This window comes from Pseudophryne corroboree, chromosome 11 (genome assembly GCF_028390025.1).
Source record: "Pseudophryne corroboree isolate aPseCor3 chromosome 11, aPseCor3.hap2, whole genome shotgun sequence".
NCBI classification, from domain to species: domain Eukaryota; kingdom Metazoa; phylum Chordata; class Amphibia; order Anura; family Myobatrachidae; genus Pseudophryne; species Pseudophryne corroboree.
The window spans coordinates 65560206-65582034 of NC_086454.1; the positions used below are offsets into that span (position 1 = coordinate 65560206).

The 21829-nt window shown below is 48.4% G+C and overlaps 1 long non-coding RNA gene across 1 annotated transcript; it reads right to left on the reverse strand.

The window, feature by feature from the left end:
* Positions 1-3708: 3708 nt before the first annotated feature.
* Positions 3709-21452, reverse strand: LOC134969933 (uncharacterized). Its single transcript, XR_010189572.1, has 2 exons — positions 21368-21452; positions 3709-4437 (listed from the first exon to the last, which is right to left on the reverse strand). It is a non-coding gene; the product is annotated as an uncharacterized LOC134969933 (long non-coding RNA).
* Positions 21453-21829: the final 377 nt, after the last annotated feature.

Consider the following 21829-nt stretch of genomic DNA (forward strand, 5'->3'; position numbering starts at 1 on the left):
AACGCCAGTCTTCAGGGCTGGGGAGCAGTGTCCGGAAAATTATGGTTCCAGGGACAATGGACCAAAGAAGAAAGTTGCCTGCCAATAAACCTGTTGGAACTTCGGGCCATATTCATGGCACTGATTCAGGCAAAGGACAGTCTGCAAGGAAAACCAGTCCAGATCCGCTCGGACAGTGCAACGGCAGTAGCGTACCTCAACCATCAGGGAGGAACTCGCAGCCAAAAAGCAATGAAGGAGGTAACTCATATACTAAAGTGGGCAGAACTCCATCTTCCAGTACTGTCCGCAGTGTTCGTTCCGGGAGTCCTAAACTGGGAAGCGGACTTTCCCAGTCGACACCATTCAAGCAAGCGAATGGGCTCTACACCCGGCAGAATTTCAGACTCTGGTAGACAAGTGGGCTTTGCCAGAGATAGATCTCATGGCGTCCCATCTGAACAACAAAGTGCCAGCATACGGGTCAAGAACAAAGGATCCCGGAGCGATCTTTTTGGACGCCTTGTCAGTTAAATGGGACTTTCATCTGGCATATCTGTTTCCTCCGATCATCCTGCAACCCAGGGTGGTGAGGAAAATAAAACAAGCAAAGGGTGCTGTGATTCTAATAGATTCAGCTTGGCCCAGAAGGCATTGGTACATAGATCTGCAGAGGATGTCAATGGATGCGCCAATTCTGCTCCCTCAGCGTCCAGATCTACTGATGCAGGGTCCTTGTTAGGACAGGCATCTGGATCGACTGTCATTGACGGCGTGGCTCTTGAAACCTCTATCCTGAAGTCAAGAGGATTCTCACAACAGGTAATTCAAACTATACTCAGAGCAAGGAAACCCTCCTCAGCTCGCGTTTATCACAGAATATGGCAGGCCTATATTCATTGGTGCAGTGAAAGAAATATAGTCCCAAACTCTTTCCAAGTTTCCAGGGCCTTAGATTTCCTTCAAGCAGGAATGGATAAGGGTTTGAAGGTGGCTTCCTTGAGAGTGCAAGTATCAGCATTAACTGTATGGTTCCAAAAGAAAATTGCCAATATACAGGATGTGCATACTTTTTTCCAGGGAATGCTGCGCATTCAACCGCCTTTTGTTCCTCCTAAAGTGCCTTGGGACTTAAGTTTAGTTCTCAGAGCTCTTTAAGTTGCTCCGTTTGAACCACTTAATAAAGTGGATCTTAAATGGTTGACAGCTTAAGTTCTCATTCTACTGACTATAGCATCAGCTAGAAGAGTGTCAAATTTAGGAGCGCTGTCATGTAAATCTCCTTTTCTGATTTTTTATCCAGATAAAGCAGTTCTCAGAACTAGGTCTGGGTATCTTCCTAAGGTGGTATCTAAATTCCACCTTAATGAAGAAATTGTAGTCCCGGCTTTTCAGGTATCGGGACTTTCTGCGGGAGAAGCGTCGCTGGACGTAGTCCGGGCATTAAGGATCTACGGGGATCGTAGCAGTGCCATCAGAAAGACAGATTCTCTTTTCATTCTCTACGGATTTCACAAGAGAGGATAGCCTGCTACCAAACAGACGCTAGCAAGATTGCTTTGAATGACGATTTCAGAAGCATATTCTCGAGCTGATCTCCCTGTTCCGGCTAATGTCTCTGCTCACTCTACACGTAAGGTAGGTCCTTCATGGGCAGCACAACATGGTGCTCCAGCAGAACAGATATGTAAGGCAGCCACATGGTCTTCCATTAACACATTCATTAGACATTATGTCTTGGATACTTTTGCCTCTCATGACACTGAATTCGGGCGTAAGGTTCTCCTGTCCAATCAGGAGCGTCCGCACCACAAAAAATTGCTTTGGGAAATCCCATTGTTATCCTGTGGATAACCTGTGGACCCAGCCAGAGAAATATACGTTATGGTAAGAACTTACCATTGATAACGGTAGTTCTCCTATGTCCACAGGGATACGGAACGGTGTGCATGTGCGTTCTTCTCGCCTGAATAGGGTTCTACATGATGCTCCTGCCTAATTGCTTTGGAATCCAACTGATTTGCCTGAGCCAGTGGGCGGGGATATATGGACGGCCCCGTTGCATCCTGGGAGGATTGAAAGCTTGTGATCGTTTGGTGCCAATCCACTATCGCTCCATGCCATCATATCGCACTGTTATCCTGTGGAACCTGTGGACATAGGAGAAATACCGTTATCAACGGTAAGTTCTTACCATAACGTATATTTCTCTAGCATCCATAAGGGATATTGGGGAGACTTAGTACGATGGAGTATAGATGGGGTCCAAAGGAGCCGGTGCACTTTAAATTTCTTCACTGTGTGTGCTGGCTCCTCCCCGAAATGCCCCCTCCCACAGGCAGTTTAGAAAAAAGTGCCCTCAGGAGAGGATGCACATCTCTGCAGCTCCAGAGAGTTTTCTTCAATTTCTTTTAAACTTTTATTATTTTCTGTATGCTGTTTGGGCAACAGCATACCTGCGCCGTGGGAGTTAGGGGGGGTGGTCACCGGCCTTACGAGGTGTCAGTGCTGCTTCCCCGCCGCAGGACCACCGTCCTAAGAGGTTGTTTGTTCAGCGGGCCACTGCACCTTAGCTGTCGCAATCACAGCACGCCACACACCCCTAACAAATGCCTGAAGGTGACGACTGTGGTGAGTACAAGCCAGGGGCCCCGCTAGGGGGAACCCCTGGTTCATGGTGCGGCTATACGCGGGTGCGGCATACAGAACTCTCCTGTGGGGAACCTGCTAGAGTCCCCCATGTAAACTGGCTAGCGGTGGCTTAAACTAGCACTTGTGTGATGTTTTTAAGCAAACTAGGAGACATTGCCAGTATAAAATCTCTGTAGCTCCGGCGCCATTGGAGGGGGGGGGGGGGGGGGGCATAGCTACCTCAGAGTGGGACCAGCAGCATTTTGGCGCCTTCCTCTGCTTAATGCAGCAGCAGCAAGCACACACAGCTTCTCCTGACTCACAAGACACGCTGGAAAACTGGTACAGGGTGTAGCAAAGGGGGAGAGCCGCTATTGTACACAATCTGTGTCCTATACAGGACAGGAATCATTAGTGTTTCACTGTGATATAGTAAGCTGACAGCCTCACTGGGGCTATATAGCTGGGGTGTGCTGGTCTTCTCTCTCTCTCTCTCTGTGTCTCCTCTCACATACAGTAAGGGCAGGCGTGCTAAGTATTACTGTCTGTGTGTGTGTGTTTGCAGCAGCGTTTCTAGGGAGGAGGGGACCCGTGTGCAGACTCCGTGTGCGGGCCCCCTCCTCTCCTGTAGCCGTCAGCATTCTCAGCACTGAGACTCTGGCACAGTGCCAGAGTCGCGCCATTTTCCCGGAGTCCTGCGCATGCGCTGTAGACTCTGGCACTGTGCCAGAGTCTCTAGTGCTCAGTGGCTAGCAGCGGCAGTGACGGCTACAGGAGAGGAGGGGGTCCACACACAGTCACCGTTGGACGCCGGAAAGGTGAGTATAAAAGAAATGGGTGTGGTGTGGGCCTCCCTGGACCCAGGGGCCCGTGTGCATTGCACATACTGCATCCTTTATAGATACGCCAGTGTGTGTATGTCATTGTTATTACTGTGAACATGGGTAAACACAAACTGTCACAACTGAGGGCTGGTGCTGACCAGAGGATACCTCAGTTGTAGGGGCTGAGGTGTACATGAACCTGAGAGGCAGTATAGGGTTCTTGGACATGCAGAGAACCTTTAACACAGATACCCGAAGGCGTGACCAAGACAACTTTGTGAAAGTTTGAGATGTTTATTAAACTCAGTTCAGCTTGCACATTGACAGTTCAGGGAAGACAGGAGTGCTCAGCAATATGAAGTTGTAGCATAACAGTAGAATCACAGTTCCTTAAATACAGGAATAGTAGGATGCTGTTGGAAGTGGTATAACACACTACAGTCTTGGAAGACCTGGAGATGGAAAGTCCAGATGACCAACAGCTATCCGCTGTATGGATGGTATGTGTAGGAACTGACCAGCAGATGACACACTGGAAGCTGGAGATACTGGTGGAATGCTGAATAGGGTGAGCACTCGTGAAGTGCCGGGGATGCCGGGTGGAACCGGCCCAGGTGGTGTAGGGTGCTACAGAGCTCACTGATGGAGTGAGCGTTTCCAAGTAGGAACACCAATGGTGAACTGTGGAATGATGTTAGAACACCAGTGTAGCAGAAGGTCAGATGAAGAAACACTGGTGATGCTGGGGAACACCGATGGTGACTGGAGATTGATGATGGAACACCGATGATGGCTGGAGATCAATGATGGAACACCGATGGTGACTGGAGATCGATGATGTGACTGTCAGAGCTAGGCACCGCTGGAAGCTGAAAGCTGAAACCCGATATCGAACCACTGCCAATAGTAGAATGCAATGCTGGGACACCGCAGAGTCAGGCTGCACCGCCAGATGGTAGCTGGTGCGGGTCTCTAGTGGAGCTGAACACAGGAGCTGGAATACCTGGAACAATAGCAATAATAACAATAACAGACAGGAGAGACTTGTATCACTGGGTTTGACAACCAAAGCACTGACATCTTTCCAGCCCAGGAACAGGATATTTATACCTGCTGGGAAGCAGGCATTGGCTGGATGATTAAGCAGAGTCCAGAGCACAGCGGATAGGTTGAAACAATGACATGTGACTGGAAGAACATGGCTGCGCCCATGATAGCATTTGGAGGGAAAGTCTGTTTGTAATTACATGTGGGAAACGGCAGCAATGGCGGCGGAGGCCACAGAGGGCAGGAGATGCCAGTCTTGAATATTTCATATAGGAAACAGTAGTAATGGCGGCGGAGGGTAGGAGATGCCATTCTTTGAACTAATGAACTAAACTTGTGAGCCTGTTGTGACAGTGCTGCGGGATCACAGGGAGATGAGAAGTGAAGACATCAGCGTACTACATGCTTACAATCAGTGGCGTAACTTCATCTCAGTTGCCCGGAGGCAAGATAAATGTTGTGTGCCCCCCTCCCCACAAAAAATGATTAGTATTTTAACGGACCCTTCTATACCCGCCACTACATCACTGACCCCGTCTCTCTATACCCTACACTAAATCACTGACACTTCTATACCCTACACTAAATCAGTACTGTCCGTTACTCACATTGCACCGCACAGTAGCGTCCGTTAGTCACATTACACATCACAGTAGTGTCCGTTACTCACATTGCACTGCACAGTAGTGTCCGTTACTCACATTGCACTGCACAGTACTGTCCGTTACTCACATTGCACTGCACAGTAGCGTCCGTTAGTCACATACACATCACAGTAGTGTCCGTTACTCACATTGCACCGCACAGTAGCGTCCGTTAGTCACATTACACATCACAGTAGTGTCCGTTACTCACATTGCACTGCACAGTAGTGTCCGTTACTCACATTGCACCGCACAGTAGTGTCCGTTACTCACATTGCACTGCACAGTAGCGTTCGTTAGTCACATTACACATCACAGTAGTGTCCGTTACTCACATTGCACTGCACAGTAGCGTCCGTTACTCACATTGCACCGCACAGTACTGTCCGTTACTCACATTGCACTGCACAGTAGCGTCCGTTAGTCACATTACACATCACAGTAGTGTCCGTTACTCACATTGCACTGCACAGAAGCGTCTGTTAGTCACATCACACATCACAGTAGTGTCCGTTACTCACATTGCACCGCACAGTAGCGTCCGTTAGTCACATTACACATCACAGTAGTGTCCGTTACTCACATTGCACTGCACAGTAGTGTCCGTTACTCACATTGCACCGCACAGTAGTGTCCGTTACTCACATTGCACCGCACAGTAGTGTCCGTTACTCACATTGCACCGCACAGTAGTGTCCGTTACTCACATTGCACCGCACAGTAGTGTCCGTTACTCACATTGCACCGCACAGTAGTGTCCGTTACTCACATTACACATCACAGTAGTGTCAGTTACTCACATTGCACCGCACAGTAGCGTCCGTTAGTCCCTTATACATGTTGCACCACAGTAGAGCCGCTTATTAGGCAACAGTCTTAAATTTAGTTGAGGAGTTAAAGACAGCAGAGTAACCTTAGATTTGTACAGAAAAAAATGTTTCAAGACAGTAATGTAGAATAATCAGTTTAACTAACACTGCTTTTATTCTAAAATAAGCCGCCTAACCCCCCAGGTAGGGGATTTCAACTGGGTGATTTTACACTGCACAATATGCCAGGTTGATGCTTGTTGACGATCAAAAAGCTAGGCAGCAAGGGCACTAGTGGTGGTAGTTAGGGTAAGGCTGTGGAGGGGGGATAAGTTAAGTTTAGGTCCTACCTGGGAGGTTAAGCTGCGTGGAGGGGGTGTTAGGCACTACTGGGGGGGTGGTAGGTTTAAGCACTAAGGGGGGAGGGATAGGGTTAGGTTGCGGTACCAGAGGGCAAGGGGTAGGGGGGCAAGGTATAATACTTACCTCACCTCTGTTGGGATCATCACCATTATGATGCCAGCGTCAATATTGCTGCAGACAGCATCAGAATAGTGGGAAGGGGATGGGAGAAGAGGTCCAAGAGAAGACTTGTCAGAGTGTGCTAGAGCAAGCACGGGCACTTTTGGGGGCGTGGCCTAATCGCGGCCCGAGAGGCCACGCCCCTTTCTGTAATATAACAATATATTGATGAATGGGGTGCCGCCATGAAAACCACTAAGAAAGGATCAAATCTAGGGAGAGTGGGAGAAGCACGATCAGTGTGATCACCCACTATTCCTCCCCTGCACAGGCAAAGACTGCGGCTGATGCTCTCCGGCAGCAGACTCCTTATAAACACTACAGCCCAGCACAGCTCTGTAGAGACGGATAAGGGAGAGAGTGGGAGAGGGTAGGGGGAAGGACGGGAGGTAGTGGGACAGATTCCTGGAGCTCTTTGCTGACCTGTGCGGTGTGGACACCAAGATGATCCAGCTGCCTGACAGTGTCCTGTTTCAGTGTGCCGGGGAAGAACTTCCATGATTGTCAAGGGGGAGTGGTTTGACCGAAGATTGCAGATTGAGTTGACTGGCCGGGGGGGGGGAGGAGGTGGGAGGGAGGACAGTAGACTGGCGTTACCGTGGTACCACATGCATCGGCGGGTGCCTGCGGATGGTGTGCCCACAGGGCAAATGTGGGCTGAGCACCATCCGCACTACCCTAGTTAAGGCCCTGCGGTCAGGGTGCAATGGAGGAAGCTGGATCTAGGTGCCCCCTTCAGCGCTGGAGCCCGGCGGCAACTGACTCCGCTGCCTCCGGGAGTTCCGCCCCTGCTTACAATGCAGATGGGATCCCGCCCTGGAACGCTGGGCCAGTCTCAGGAGACACTTGAAAGGTAAATAATGATGTCCAGTTACCCAGATCGTGACACAAACTATGCAGTGTATGCCACACCAGATTCTCTCCATTATAATCTGATTCTGTTTCATGTGAACAATGCAGCCAATCTTCACTGCTCAGTGAAGGGGCTGGGGGAGAGGTACCAGAGCCATCCTGGTTAGGGGCCTTAAGACTATGATGTCTGATATGTCATCACAACTCACTGCTAATGTTCAGAAAACTCAGCTACTACAACAGGCTGTTGCAGACTTAGCTGCTAGGGCAGATGTTACACAGCCCCCCCTCTCTAACTCAGGACAACAAAAGCGTGGTTTACCTGCTCGGCTGTCTGATTTAGATGAGGAAATAAAGGAGGATGGGGATGACTGGGATCCCGTTAGTGGGGATTCCGCTTCTGCTCAGGGTATTGAACCCCTCATTCTGGCTATAGGGGACATGTTAAAGCTCCCTCTAGAGGACGCTGCGTCACAGCAGTCGTTTTTCTTTACACAAAACAAGCCTAATGTCACTTTTCCTGATTCTGCAGAGTTAGATGACCTATTTAAATTAGCCTGGAAAAATCCAGACAAAAGATTTTTGCACACTTTCCCATTTACTCCTGAAGGTAGAAAATTATTGGAAGAGCCCCGGGAGTTGATGTCTCAGTCTCTCGACTGTCAAAGAAGGTGGTGCTACCTGCCCGGAGCTCCTTTACCATAAAGAACCCTAGGGACAGAAATATAGAGACTACACTAAAGTCTATCTACACAGCAGCAGGTGTATCACAAAGGCCGGTCATAGTGGGTTGCTGGATGACCCATGGCATTCATACGTGGGCTACTCAGATTCAGGAGGGCCTCTCCAGAGATATGCCTCTGGTCACTACGGTGACTCTCCTGAAGCACATTCAGGACACTGCATGCGTCCTGTGTGACTCGCTCAAAGAAATAGGCAATATTAATGCTAGGACATCTGCCATGGCAGTGTCGCCGCGCAGGGCCTTGTGGTTGCGTCAGTGGATAGCGGACGCAGAATCAAAGTGCAGTGTGGAATCCCTCCCTGTTTCTTGGAATGGTTCTTTGGGGTTGAGTTGGATACGTGGATTTCCAAAGTCACTGCAGGGAAATCTATGTTTCTCCCCGCTACGGCCCCGCCAGCTAAGCGTTCCTACCCAGGGCCATCTGTTCAGACCTTTTGGTCTAACAGATTTTGATCTAGGGCCAGGGGTGCCTCCAATGCGAATAGAGGCACCAGAGGTAAGATAAAAAGACCTGCAAACACCGGTTCTCAGTAACAGCACCAGTTCTGCTTCCACTAAGTCCTCAGCATGACGGTGCCCACCCACCCTGAGGGGATCTCAAGGTGGGAGCTTGAATGCATCACTTCAGCCACATTTGGAGGTTTCCTGCCAAGATACCTGGGTCAGGGACATCATTTCTCATGGCTACAAGCTGGAGTTCGACTGTGCTCCCCCCAACGCTTTTTCAAGTCAAGCTTACCAGCTTTGGAGGATACGCAAGCTTCGTTGCAACAGGCCATCCAAAAGTTGGTCCAGTCATTGTTCCAGTACCAATACCACAATGAGGCAGGGGTTATTACTCCAACCTGTTTGTGGTACCAAAGCCGGACGGTTCGGTAAGGCCCATTTTCAATCTAAAGTCCTTGAACCCTTACCTAAACATTTTCAAGTTCAAAATGGAATCCTTGAAAGCAGTGATTGCAGGGCTAGAAGAACAGGAATTCATGGTTTCCTTGGATATCAAGGACGCCTACTTTCATATTTCTATTTCGCCACCTCATCAGGCTTATCTGAGGTTTGCCCTACTGGACGACCACTACCAGTTCCAGGCACTGCCCTTCAGCCTGTCCACAGTTCCGAGGGTATTCACAAAGGTAAGGGCGGAGATGATGTTCCAGCTCTGGGTCCAGGGGGTCAGTGTTGTACCTTACCTGGACGATCTTCTGATAAAAGCAAGATCCAGGGAGTTTTTATTGCTCCATATCGACCACACTATCCAACTTCTGTCACACCATGGGTGGATTCTCAATTTACAGAAGTCCCACCTGGAGCCAACTCAGTGGCTCCTGTTCCTGGGGATGTTACTGGATATTGTAGCCCAGAAGGTGTTCCTCCCAGAGGACAAAGCGAGAACACTTCAGGAGATGGTCCGCATGGTGCTCCGATCTACTCGAGTATCCATCTATCTCTGCATAAAATTGTTGGGGAAGATGGTCGCCTTATACGAGGCGATCCAATATGGGAGGTTCCATGCCAGAACATTTCAGTTGGATCTCCTGAGCAAGTGGTCCGGATCCAATCTACAGATGAACCGGATGATACGACTGTCACCTCAGGCCAGGATTTCCCTCCTGTGGTGGTTGCAGTCCTCCAATCTCCTGGAAGGCTGGAGTTTCGGGATTCAGGATTGGATCCTCCTCACAACGGATGCGAGTCTGAGAGGATGGGGAGCAGTCACCCAAGGGGCGCAGTTCCAGGGCACGTGGTCAGCCCAAGAAGCCCTCCTTCCGATCAACATTCTGGAACTTCAGGCAGTCTACAATGCTCTGCTTCAGGCCTCTCCTCTGCTCAAGGATCACGCGATCCAAGTACAGTCGCACAACGCCACAGCGCTGGCATACATCAATCGGCAAGGAGGGACAAAAAAGCAGAGCCTGCATACGAGAAGTGTCAAAGATACTCCTCTGGGTGGAAAGAAATGCAAGAGCAATGTCAGCAATCTTCATTCCGGGAGTGGACAACTGGGAAATGGACTTCCTGAGTCGTCACGATCTCCACCCAGGGGAGTGGGGGCTCCACCATCAGGTGTTTCAGCAGATCATCGACCGGTGGGGCTACCCACAAATAGACATGTTTTTGTTTCTCGACTCAACAAGAAACTTCACTATTATTGCTCACGAACCAGGGACCCTCAGGTGAGGGCAGTGGATGCACTGATGTTGTCTTGGGCTTACAGGCTGGTCTACCTGTTTCCTCCGATTCTGTTGCTCCCAAGGGTGCTCAAGCAAATCAGAAATCAAGGGGGTATATTTACTAAGATTTGTAATTGGCGGGATTTGGAGGGAGATTAAACACGAATGACATCGGTAGTGTGAATTTGCAACTTTTTGGTTTTTTATGACTCATTTACTAAGCTGTCGTATTCTGCATTTTCGTTATTTCCAATGACGATGTCATTCGTAATTTCTGGCAGTGTTTTACGGGAGTGATTAGTAAAACACTGCCAGACTTAACACAATGAATCCCGGCCGGATCTGTGAGATGCGTGCAGGGCTTCATTGTGTATATTAGGAGGTGAAGAAAGAGTTACAAATCAGAAAAAAAATTGCGTAGGGTCCTCCCTCCTAAGCATAACCAGCCTCAGGCTCTTTGAGCCGGTCCTGGTTGTAAAAATACGGGTGGAAAATTGACTGGGGTCCCCTCATATTTAAACAACCAGCACCGGGCTCTGCGCCTGGTCCTGGTGCAAAAAATATGGGGGACAAAAAGCATAGGGGTCCCCCGTATTTTTAACACCAGCACCGGGCTCCACTAGTCAGAGAGATAATGCCACAGCCGGGGGACACTTTTATATTGGTCCCTGCGGCCCTAGCATTAAATACCCAACTAGTCACCCCTGGCTGGGGTACCCTGAGGAGTGGGGACTCCTTAAATCAAGGGGTTCCCCCCTCCAGCCACCCAAGGACCAGGGATGAAGCCCGAGGCTGTCCCCCCCATCCAAGGGCAGTGGATGGGAGGCTGATAGCCTATTGTGTAAAAAAAAAAAAGAGTATTGTTTTTTGTAGCAGAACTACAAGTCCCAGCAAGCCTCCCCGCAACCATGATAGTAAAATTTTATTAAACATACATGCACACTTACATACATACATACTTACCTATGTTGACACGAAGCACTCGGTCCTCTTCTCCAGTAGAATCCAGGGGTACCTGTAAATAAAATTATACTTACAAAAAATCCGGGGTAGATCGGTCCTCTTCTTAACAGTTCTAATCCACGTACTTGGTAAAAAAAATAAAACGAAATACCCGCTCCACGCACTGAAAGGGGTCCCATGTTTACACATGGAACCCCTTTCCACGAATGTCGGGACCCCCCCCGTGACTCCACGTCATGGCACTCTCCTGATTGGCTGTGCGTTCCTGAACTGTCAGTCAGGCGGCGCACTTTGAATACAATGTAGCGCAGCGGCGCTACATTATATCCAATGGTGGGAACTTTGCGGTCTGCGGTAGACCGCAAGGTTAAGTGGGGCCAACCACAAAAGTGACCCCACTTAACCTCGCGGTCTACCGCAGACTGCAAAGTTCCCACCATTGGATATAATGTAGCACCGCTGCGCTACATTGTATTCACAGTGCGCCGCCTGACTGACCATTCAGGAGTGCACAGCCAATCAGGAGAGTGCCATGACGTGGCGCTCCCTGATTGGCTGAAGCGACCCTCTTTGACAGGAGTCGCGGGGGGTCCCGACATTCGGGGAAAGGGGTTCCATGTGTAAACATGGGACCCCTTTCAGTGCGTGGAGCGGGTATTTAGTTTTATTTTTTTATACCAAGTACGTGGATTATAACTGTGCTGGTGTTAAGAATACGGGGGACCCCTATGCTTTTTGTCCCCCGTATATTTTGCACCAGGACCAGGCGCAGAGCCCGGTGCTGGTTGTTTAAATATGGGGGGGACCCCAGTCAATTTTTCCCCCGTATTTTTACAACCAGGACCGGCTCAAAGAGCCCAAGGCTGGTTATGCTTAGGAGGAAAGACCCCACACAATTTTTTTTTTATGTTTTTTTACTCTTTCACACCCCTTCCCACTAATAAACATGCACGGATCTCACTGATCCGTGCATGCCTATCAGAATACGGTTAAAAAAAGCGGGTCTATTTAAAAACGGCTTTTTTTTACGATTTGTACTTTTTCCCAGCAGTGTTTGGCTATTGCCGGCAGTGATTGTGAATACGAATTTTTAGTAAATTACTGAGTTGTATAAAATAACAGGCGTGTTTGACCGATGGTGTATTCATTCGTATTTTTTTCTTTGCCTTCAAAAAAAATACGAATGCCCTCATCACTGCCGAGATTTGTGTTTACTAAATTCCTGAGATGACACTTTGAAAAAAAACCCCCACAAAATCGGGAGCTTAGTAAATATACCCCAAGGAGTCCAGGCAATTCTGATTGCCCCGGATTGGTCTCGAAGGGCATGTTATGCGGATCTTCTGCACATGTCCGTTGAAGGCCCTTGGCCTCTACCACTACAAAGAGATCCTCTTCAACATGGACCGTTCATCTACTCGGACTTGCGTCGACTTCGTTTGATGGCATGGAGGTTGAGCGGAACATCATAGCTCACAAGGGCCTTCCCAAAAAGGTTATTGCGACCATGATTCAGGTCAGGAAAACTGTGACGTAAAAACACTATCCTCATATCTGGAGAAAATATGTCTCCTGGTGCGAGGAACGCACATATCCACCTGCAGAGTTCCACTTGGGACGTTTCTTACGTTTCCTGCAGACTGGTGTGATAAGGACTTATGTCTGGGTTCCGTTAAGGTCCAGATTTCAGCTCTCTCCATTTTCTTCCAGAAGAAATTGGCACTGTTGCCAGAAGTTCAGACCTTCTTCCAAGGGGTATTCCACATTCAACCTCCTTTTGTGCCGCCTACGGCACCCTGGGATTTGGATGTGGTGTTGGAATTTCTACAGTCATCCTGGTTTGAACCTCTGATTATCGTGGAAGACAAGTACCTCACGTGGAAGACAGTGATGTTACTGGCACTGGCCTCTGCTAGACGTGTCTCAGAATTGGGGATCTTATTGTGTAAAAGTCCATACTTGGTCTTTTACAAGGACAGAGCGGAGCTCAGGACTAGACAGCAGTTCCTGCTGAAGGTTGTCTCTATGTTTCACCTGAATCAACCTATTGTAGTTCCGTCAAGTTCTGATGCTTCTGCTCCTCCGGAGGCATTGGATGCTGTGTGAGCCCTTAAGAGCTATGTCAAGCGGACAGCTCGGAACAGAAAGACGGATTCCCTGTTCATGCTCTATGATGCACAGAAAAAGGGTTGTCCTGCTTCAAAGCAGTCCATTGCTCCTTGGCTTAGGCTTACTATCCAACAGGCCTATGTGTCGGCAGCCTTGTAAGTCTCTGAAGGCCAATTCTACAAGATCGGTGGGCTCTTCCTGGGCAGCTGCCTGTGGAGTCTCGGCCTTGCAACTATGCCGAGCTGCTACCTGGTCGGGGAAGAACACTTTTGTGAAGTTCTACAAGTTTGATACCTTGGCCAAAGAGATACCCAGTTTGGGCAGATGGTGCTGCAGAAGTCTCCGCACGTTCCCACCCATTCTGGAAGCTTTGGGACGTCCCTATCGTACTAAGTCTCCCCAATATCCCTCATGGATGCTACAGAAAATAGGATTTTAATTACCTACCGGTAAATCCTTTTCTCGTATGCCACCAAAAGAGATATTGGGAGCCCGCCTCAGTGCATTGACTTTTCTGCAGGTTCTCTCTTCTGTGGTTACCTGTTCAGCTGTTGCTGTTGTTGTTACCAGCCATTGCTGGTTGTTGTATGTTCGTGGTGTGCTGGTGTATAAATCTCACGACTCATTGTTATTATGTTCCTTCTCTCATATATGTCCTTTCTCCTTCGGGCACTGTTTTACTTATAACTGCCTGTGGGAGGGGGCATAGAGGGGAGGAGCTAGCACATGCAGTGAAGAAATTTAAAGTCCACCGGCTCCTATGGACACTGTCTATACTAGAGAGGAGCGGGTTCGGTTCTCAGAGAACCGAACCCTCCCAAACTTCATGTCATGAGCCCGGATCCGAGTCAGGCTCAGGTTTTCCCACCTGACTCAGAAACCAGAACGAGGCAAAACGTCATCATCCCGCTGTCGGATTCTCGCGGGATTTGGATTTCATGTAAGGAGCCACACGTCGCCACCATTTTCACTCCGGCATTGGAGAGTGTAAAGAGAGGACGTGTCTCCTTCCTCAGTGTCCTGCATCAATTCAGTGTTAGTGTCTTGTGCTGCATCAGTCCAGTCACAGTGGTTGTATCCTCTGCTGCTGTATGTCCAGTGCTGCTGTATAAGTCCAGTCCAGTGGTGCTGTGTTGTGCTGCATCAGTCCAGTGGTGGTGTCTTGTGCTGCATCAGTTTAGTCACAGTGGTGGTGTCCTCTGCTGCCATATATCCAGTGCTGCTGTATAAGTCCAGTCCATTGCAGTGGTGCTGTGTTGTCCTGCATCAGTCCAGTGGTGGTGTCCCTGTGCTGCTGTATATGTCCAGTGGTACTGCCGTATATGTCCAGGAATACTGCCGTATATGTCCATTGATACTGCCGTATATGTCCATTGATACTGCCGTATATGTCCAGCGGTACTGCCGTATAATTCCAGTGATCCTGCTGTATAATTCCAGTGGTACTGGCGTATAAATCCAGTCCAGTGATACTGCCGTATATTCCAGTGGTACTGCCATATAAATCCAGTGATACTGTCATATATGTCCAGTGGTACTGCCATATAATTCCAGTGATACTGCCGTATATATACCCTCTTGCAAAGCGGATTACTGAGGCCATAACAACTATGCTGGTGTTAGACGTGCGTCCGCCATTAGTGCAGTGGGACTGCAGTGCCAGGTGTTTGTGCCGCACACTTGCGTCGCTTAGCTTAGTCATCCAGCTACCTCATTGCACCTCTTTTACTTCTTTGCATGATGTGCTGTTTGGGGCCTATTTTTTAAATCTGCCATCCTGTCTGACACTGCAGTGCCACTCCTAGATGGGCCAGGTGTTTGTGCCGCACACTTGTGTTGCTTAGCTTAGTCATACAGCCACCTCGGTGCAACTTTTTGGCCTAAAAACAATATTGTGAGGTGTTCAGAATAGACTGGAAATGAGTGGAAATGAATGTTATTGAGGTTAATAATACTGTAGGCTCAAAATTAACCCCAAATTCTGTGATTTTAGCTGTTTTTATGTGTTTTTCAAAAATCATCCAGATCCAAAACCAAAACACGAAAGGGTGGTTTTGGCAGAACCAATCCAGATCCAAAACACGAGCATGGAATCAGAACCAAAACCAAAACACAAAAAGTGCCCGCCGCACATCTGTAGACCCCATTATACTAAGTCTACCCAATATCCCTTATGGACTACGAGAAAAGAATTTACCAGTAGGTAATTAAAATCTTATTTTTGCCGATGTCCCTTCCTGCTTCGCCTCGTTAATGATGCAAAGCAGGAAGTGTTATAGCGGCACCCCCTAGTGCCACGTCCGTTTAATTCAGAATGGTAGCTCCTACTTTGTGGCCAATCCTATGTGTCCGCTAGTGGCTTGTCATCAACGATGGACTCCCTGTGGGAGAAGTATTGCAAAGACTTACATGGTTGTTTTTTTTGACAAGTACCATAATGCTTACTTTGGACCAGTGAGGACCTACAGTATTGCACTGACTGTACCACTTGCAAATACTTTGCATTTATGATATTAAGACATGAAACCTACATCTCTGTTAGACCAAACTAACGCAAGCAATTTTTTAAACCAATCTGTCCCTCGGTTAGGTCTGATTGCATATGAACGTTTGGTAAGGACTGTGCATGTTGTCAGCATCCGGAGCCTTACCTCCGGTTCTGGTCCCTGCGGCCTTCCTGTTGGTTGGCTGGTGTGGCTGTGATGGATAGGAGCTGCGGCAGTGAGGTCCTCCGGTGCGGCTGCCAGGCATATGGAGGCCGGGACCCGGGTCCAGGGGAGCGAAGCATGGCAGCCGGAGGTGTCTGTTTTCCGGTGTCCTGTTGCTGGAGTACGGTGTCTGGGAGGCTGAGGCCAGAGGTAGCATACTTGCCTACCCAACCCTCTCCATGAGGGAGAAAATGCTTTGTTCCTGGACTTTCCTGGTAATGTATGATTGCAATCACCTGTGGTGAAACGCCTTTCTTATCAATTACCTAGCTCACCACAGGTGATGGCAATCATACGTTACCAGGAAAGTCCAGGAACAGAGCATTTTCTCCCTCATGGAGAGGGTCAGGTAGGCAAGTATGAGAGGTAGTGGCTGTGTGCTGGTTCCACATGTGTCCTCTGTGCAGGGAGCAGCCATGTTGGAGACCAAGCCTAGCCAATAGGTATCCCAGTTCGCGTCCATCCAATCTGGGGCAGTCTTCCCTTATAAAAAGGGGTGGATGCTTAGCTATGGTGCCAGTGCTTCTAGTTACTTGCTGCTGTAAGGTACTCAAGAGCTGTGCTCCCAGGTTAACCCCTGGAATCCTGGTTCTGCTGTGGCCGACTGGTGGCGAGTTCTGTTATTGCAGTCCTTTGCTCTAAGTCCACCGCCTCTTGCAGTTTAACCACTGGGTCCACTATCCAGTAGAGCAGGCATTCCCAACCACGGTCCTCAAGGCACACCAACAGTGCAGGTTTTAGTGATATCCAGGCTGCAGCACAGATGGTTAAATCAAAATAACTGAGGTACTAATTAAGTCACCTGTGCTGAAGCCTGGATATCACTAAAACCTGCACTGTTAGTGTTAGTGTGCCTTGAGGACCGTGGTTGGGAATGCCTGCTGTAGAGGGTCTCCGTTTGCTGATGGTGCTCACAGCGATCCTCTCTTCAACATCATATCACAAGTCATCTCTCCATTCAGTGTTCTTCAGCATCATTTACAAATCACAAGTCATCTCTCCATTCAGTGTTCTTCAGCATCATTTACAAATCACAAGTCATCTCTCCATTCAGTGTTCTTCAGCATCGTTTACAAATCACAAGTCATCTCTCCATTCAGTGTTCTTCAGCATCATTTACAAATCACAAGTAATCTCTCCATTCAGTGTTCTTCAGCATTGTTTACAAATCACAAGTCATCTCTCCATTCAGTGTTCTTCAGCATCATTTACAAATCACAAGTCATCTCTCCATTCAGTGTTCTTCAGCATCGTTTACAAATCACAAGTCATCTCTCCATTCAGAGTTCTTCAGCATCATTTACAAATCACAAGTCATCTCTCCATTCAGTGTTCTTCAGCATCATTTACAAATCACAAGTCATCTCTCCATTCAGTGTTCTTCAGCATCGTTTACAAATCACAAGTCATCTCTCCATTCAGTGTTCTTCAGCATCATTTACAAATCACAAGTAATCTCTCCATTCAGTGTTCTTCAGCATCGTTTACAAATCACAAGTCATCTCTCCATTCAGTGTTCTTCAGCATCGTTTACAAATCACAAGTCATCTCTTCATTCAGTGAACTTCGGCATCATTTACAAATCATAAGTCACGTCTTCATTCAGTATTCTTCATCATTGTTTACTAGTCACGAACATTTCGTCCTTCAGAATTCACTCAGACTTATCTCCTAGCCGTTGTGTATGATTTAAGTCTCATTAAAACTGAACTAATCTTTCCTCAGTGTTTCGTTCTCAGTCATTGATCAGTCGTCAGATCCTCAACTCAAGCCGAGCGTGACACATGTGTCTATGAATACAAGCAAAAAATGTCTGGTCTTTGTACATAAATATGCCAAAAGAATGTACAAGTAATTACAAATCCAGCCATTGTTCTTGGCTGTAAGGTCATCTAAATCTTGATAAAAAGGTTTTTTTTTTTCTGGTATTCTTAAACACAGTAAAAGTTAAGGGGGGTACTCACGGAGCGATCGCTGCTTAAAATCTAAGCAATCTGACTAGATTGCTTAGATTTTAAGCAGGGATCACTCCGTGTGTACCCCTAACAGCGATAGCGATGCGCAGCCCCGCGCATCGCTATTGCTGGTGCTAGATTGGCCAATCTAGCAGGCCGCTCACTTCACCCACTGGGTGATATGAGCGTCCCCCCCCGTCTCTCCCCGCACGCTCAGCTCACATTGCACTGTGCTGAGCGGCGGGAGAGATGTGTGGTGAGCGAACCGCTCAGCACACATCTCTCCCCAAATCGGCCGTGTATATGGGCCTTTAGAGTCAATTTCTAGAGTTAAACTAATCAGAGAGAAATAACTTAATGCCACACATTGACTGCAGCAGGACTTTCCGGCAGCGGCACCTTCAAGGTTCCCTGTTTTCTCATCTCCTGACAGCGGTAGGAAGTCAGGGGTAGATATTATAGCAGCACATTTACGTGCCCTATGGCTCGTCCTGCTTCACCTCTCATAAGGAGGAACCAATACTGATGAGATGTGTTTACATCTCATCCGCTGGAGTGGGGGAGTAAAAATCCCCCCCCCCCCCTGGCGATCCCTGTCAGACCAACAGTGCGTCAGCCTAGTGCTGATATGCTGTGTCTCACCTCCCGTCGGCTCCAATGGGTGTGCGCAAGATCTTGCAACCATCATCGGATGTCCAGTGTACAGCCAGGACCCCCAGCAGCCGCCGCTGCAGCCGCTGTCTGGTAATATCTGCCGATATATGAAAAAAAAAAACCTATAAGCAGCAAAAGTGCGCTTATAGTTTTTTAATACAATCTGAATGATTTTCAGATACCATACAATTGTATGGTGATGGCGAAATTGTTAGATGTTTGCAGATACCATAGAGAAAAGTTCTGTTACATACTGATGCTCGTTGTGTTAATAGTACCGGTCATAGTGCATTTGACACTTGCCACCTCTTCTCATATCTCCCCCGCAGTGACATCCGCAGGCTCTGCGAGTATCTCTCCGCTCTGTACATTCTCTACGGCACTTACCCATGCAGGTCTATTGCAGGACCAATTCACCATTACAGCAGATGCACATCACCTGCTGGCCGGGACTAGTATTTGAGATTGCGCTCCCCAACCATTCCATCAGTTTATTAGATCACAGTAAAGCTAGGTACACAATAGACGATGCAGGGATTGTGGTCGATGACATGACCGATGGGACGGGATATCGGTCGGCAGTACAAACTGAATGATGTAGTGCTCGTGGCCACATTCAGCAACATGACGTTGGCCGCCGGGTCGTCGCATCTGCCATAAAGCACAGCCGATGGGATGACCCCGATGCCAGCAGGCGGGAGCATGCAGTAGTACGTACACACTACCTGATGTGCACGTTATTTGGTCTGATCGGCAGGTTCGGATGACATAATGCCTAGTGTGTAGCCAGCATAAGACTTTCACACACACCGCAACACCTAACCTGTGCCACATACACACTCACACACACACACACACACACACACACACACACACAGCAACACCCAGCCTGTGCCCCCCGCACACAGTAACACTCAGCCTGTACCTCGGGGTCTGGGTGTCTGTGATGGGTGCTGGCTAGGGAGGCAAATCCCAGGATCGGGATCCCAGGATTTAGGCCCAAAAATTGGCGGGATTCAATCTCAGGATTGGAAGGTCCAATCCCGGGGATTGAGGTATCAGCATTGAGTGTCCTCACAACACTCAGACGCTGCCCGTCTTCCTCCTCCCGGCTCCCCAGCACAGCGTAACGTACAGTGAGAGGTCACCAGCCGCCAGGAGAGAGAATATGATGTTTCCCGCCCGCCCGCGATCTATGGTGAGTTATGTGTGCAGGGCGAGGGGGCGGCTACATAGGGAAAAGCAATCCTGGGAATCCCAGGATTGACTATTTTTCAATTCCGATACCCGGGATTGGCCTCCCTAGTGCTGGCCAGAATATGGAGACACAAGAGGAGGGAAGAAGACCTGGCTGGAGGAGTCAATGTCTCCCCACCCACTTAACAACTGCCCCCGGTGGGGTGTCCTCCCAGCGGGTCTCCCCGGGTTACAGTACCTGATTGAGTTCCACTGAAGTCATTCTGTGGGGGGCCAAGGGTCTGGCCTGGGAGCCGCTGCCAAGCTGGGCAGAGTACTTTCATTCAGTTGTGTGCCAGGCCTCCTCCTCTGAATTCCAGTGTGGTAGAGTGCGCACAGGAGGGGTGGACGCCCACCTGCTGTTAAAGGCGCAGATGGTCCTAGTGCCCGCCGACGCTATTAAACCTGAGCAGTTTTGCTGCTGATCTCCTTTGGGGGGAAAAAAGTGTCCCCCCATCTCCTGGATCCGCCAGTGGCTGCAGTTGCCGGCCGGACTCCAGTCAATACAAAAATTCTACAATAATCCTATATTCTTGGAACTGCAGTTAGGGCACCGTACTGTTCATAAAGATAGTCATATCAGTTATTATTTTTTATTCATATTCTAGTAGATATGTGCATTATTTAATATTCGCCATTTATACCCCTTTCAGACCGCCAGCAATATCCCAGGTTATTGCTCGTGAACACGCAGAAACCCGGGAATTGTGACGTGTGAAAGCACCCTATTGAAATAGCCCGGGTCCAGCATTTCAACCCGGGTATCGACCAGGGTTGAGCACGGCTTCAACCTGTGTCGCGGTGCAGTGTGTATGGGGTGACCAGGTACCAGGTTAACATTCTAGGAAGAGCCAGCGCTTGGAGATGATGTCAGCTGGTGTATTGACTGCATCCCTGCCATACAATTCCTATGCTATAATATCCCTTCTACAACAATATAAAATCTACAGTGCCAGCCACAGGGTTTTAATAATTCCTATTTTGTTTTTCCAAAATGAGAGATTGTTAAATTAAAAAAAAAAAAAAGATTATGCACAAATATATAAGGTATACAAACCATCGCTCACAGTATTAAGCCTTCATAAATGATATGAATTATAGAGGAAAATGTATCAGTCATACAATTAGTATTGTTATTGTACAGATGAATCAGCTTGCACACCATGACTAAATGAAACTAGAATAAATATTCCACTTATTTTAGAAACCAACCTTAGTTGCAGTGTTAAATTAGGCAGATATTAATAAAGCAAATCCTTAGGAACACTTGCCGTAGGAAATAAAGCTATTCACAAAGTTAGTGCAACGAGTTCACAGGTCTATTTTGGTTTTATGATAAAATGGTTTCTTTCAGATCTCGCTTGTTGTGCAAGCAGAATTTGTCTTTACATTTGCCGATCATTGGCGTATATCTATAATAGGTGCGGTGTGTGCACCTATTATAGATAGGTGCACGCACTGCATGGGTCCAGAGGGGGCCCACACTGCACACACTGCACCCATTTCTTCTATACTCACGTTTTCGGCGTCCATTGGTGACTGTGTGTGGGCCCCTTCCTCTCCCGTGGCCATCACCGCCACTGCTAGCGCACTGAGAGCTAGAGGCTCTGGCACAGTGCCAGAGTCAACAGCGCATGCGCAGGACTCCGGAAAAATGGTGCGGCGGCCATTTTTTGGAGTCCTGCGCATGCGCTGTAGACTCTGGTACTGTGCCAGAGTCTCGGTGCTGAGAGCACTGACAGTGGCGGTGATGGCTACAGGAGGGGAGGGGGCCCACACATGAAGTCTGCACACGGGTCCCCTTCTCTCTAGAAGCGCCTCTGCTGCCAATCCTACCTTAATTACACCCACAGCCATTACCATTGTATACTGTGACAAAGTATAGCAACAGCTTTACTAATTCAATTGGTGACAACTATCCAGAGTTCTGCTGTGTAAAGCTGGATACACACTATAAGATTATCTGTCCAATCTTTCTGG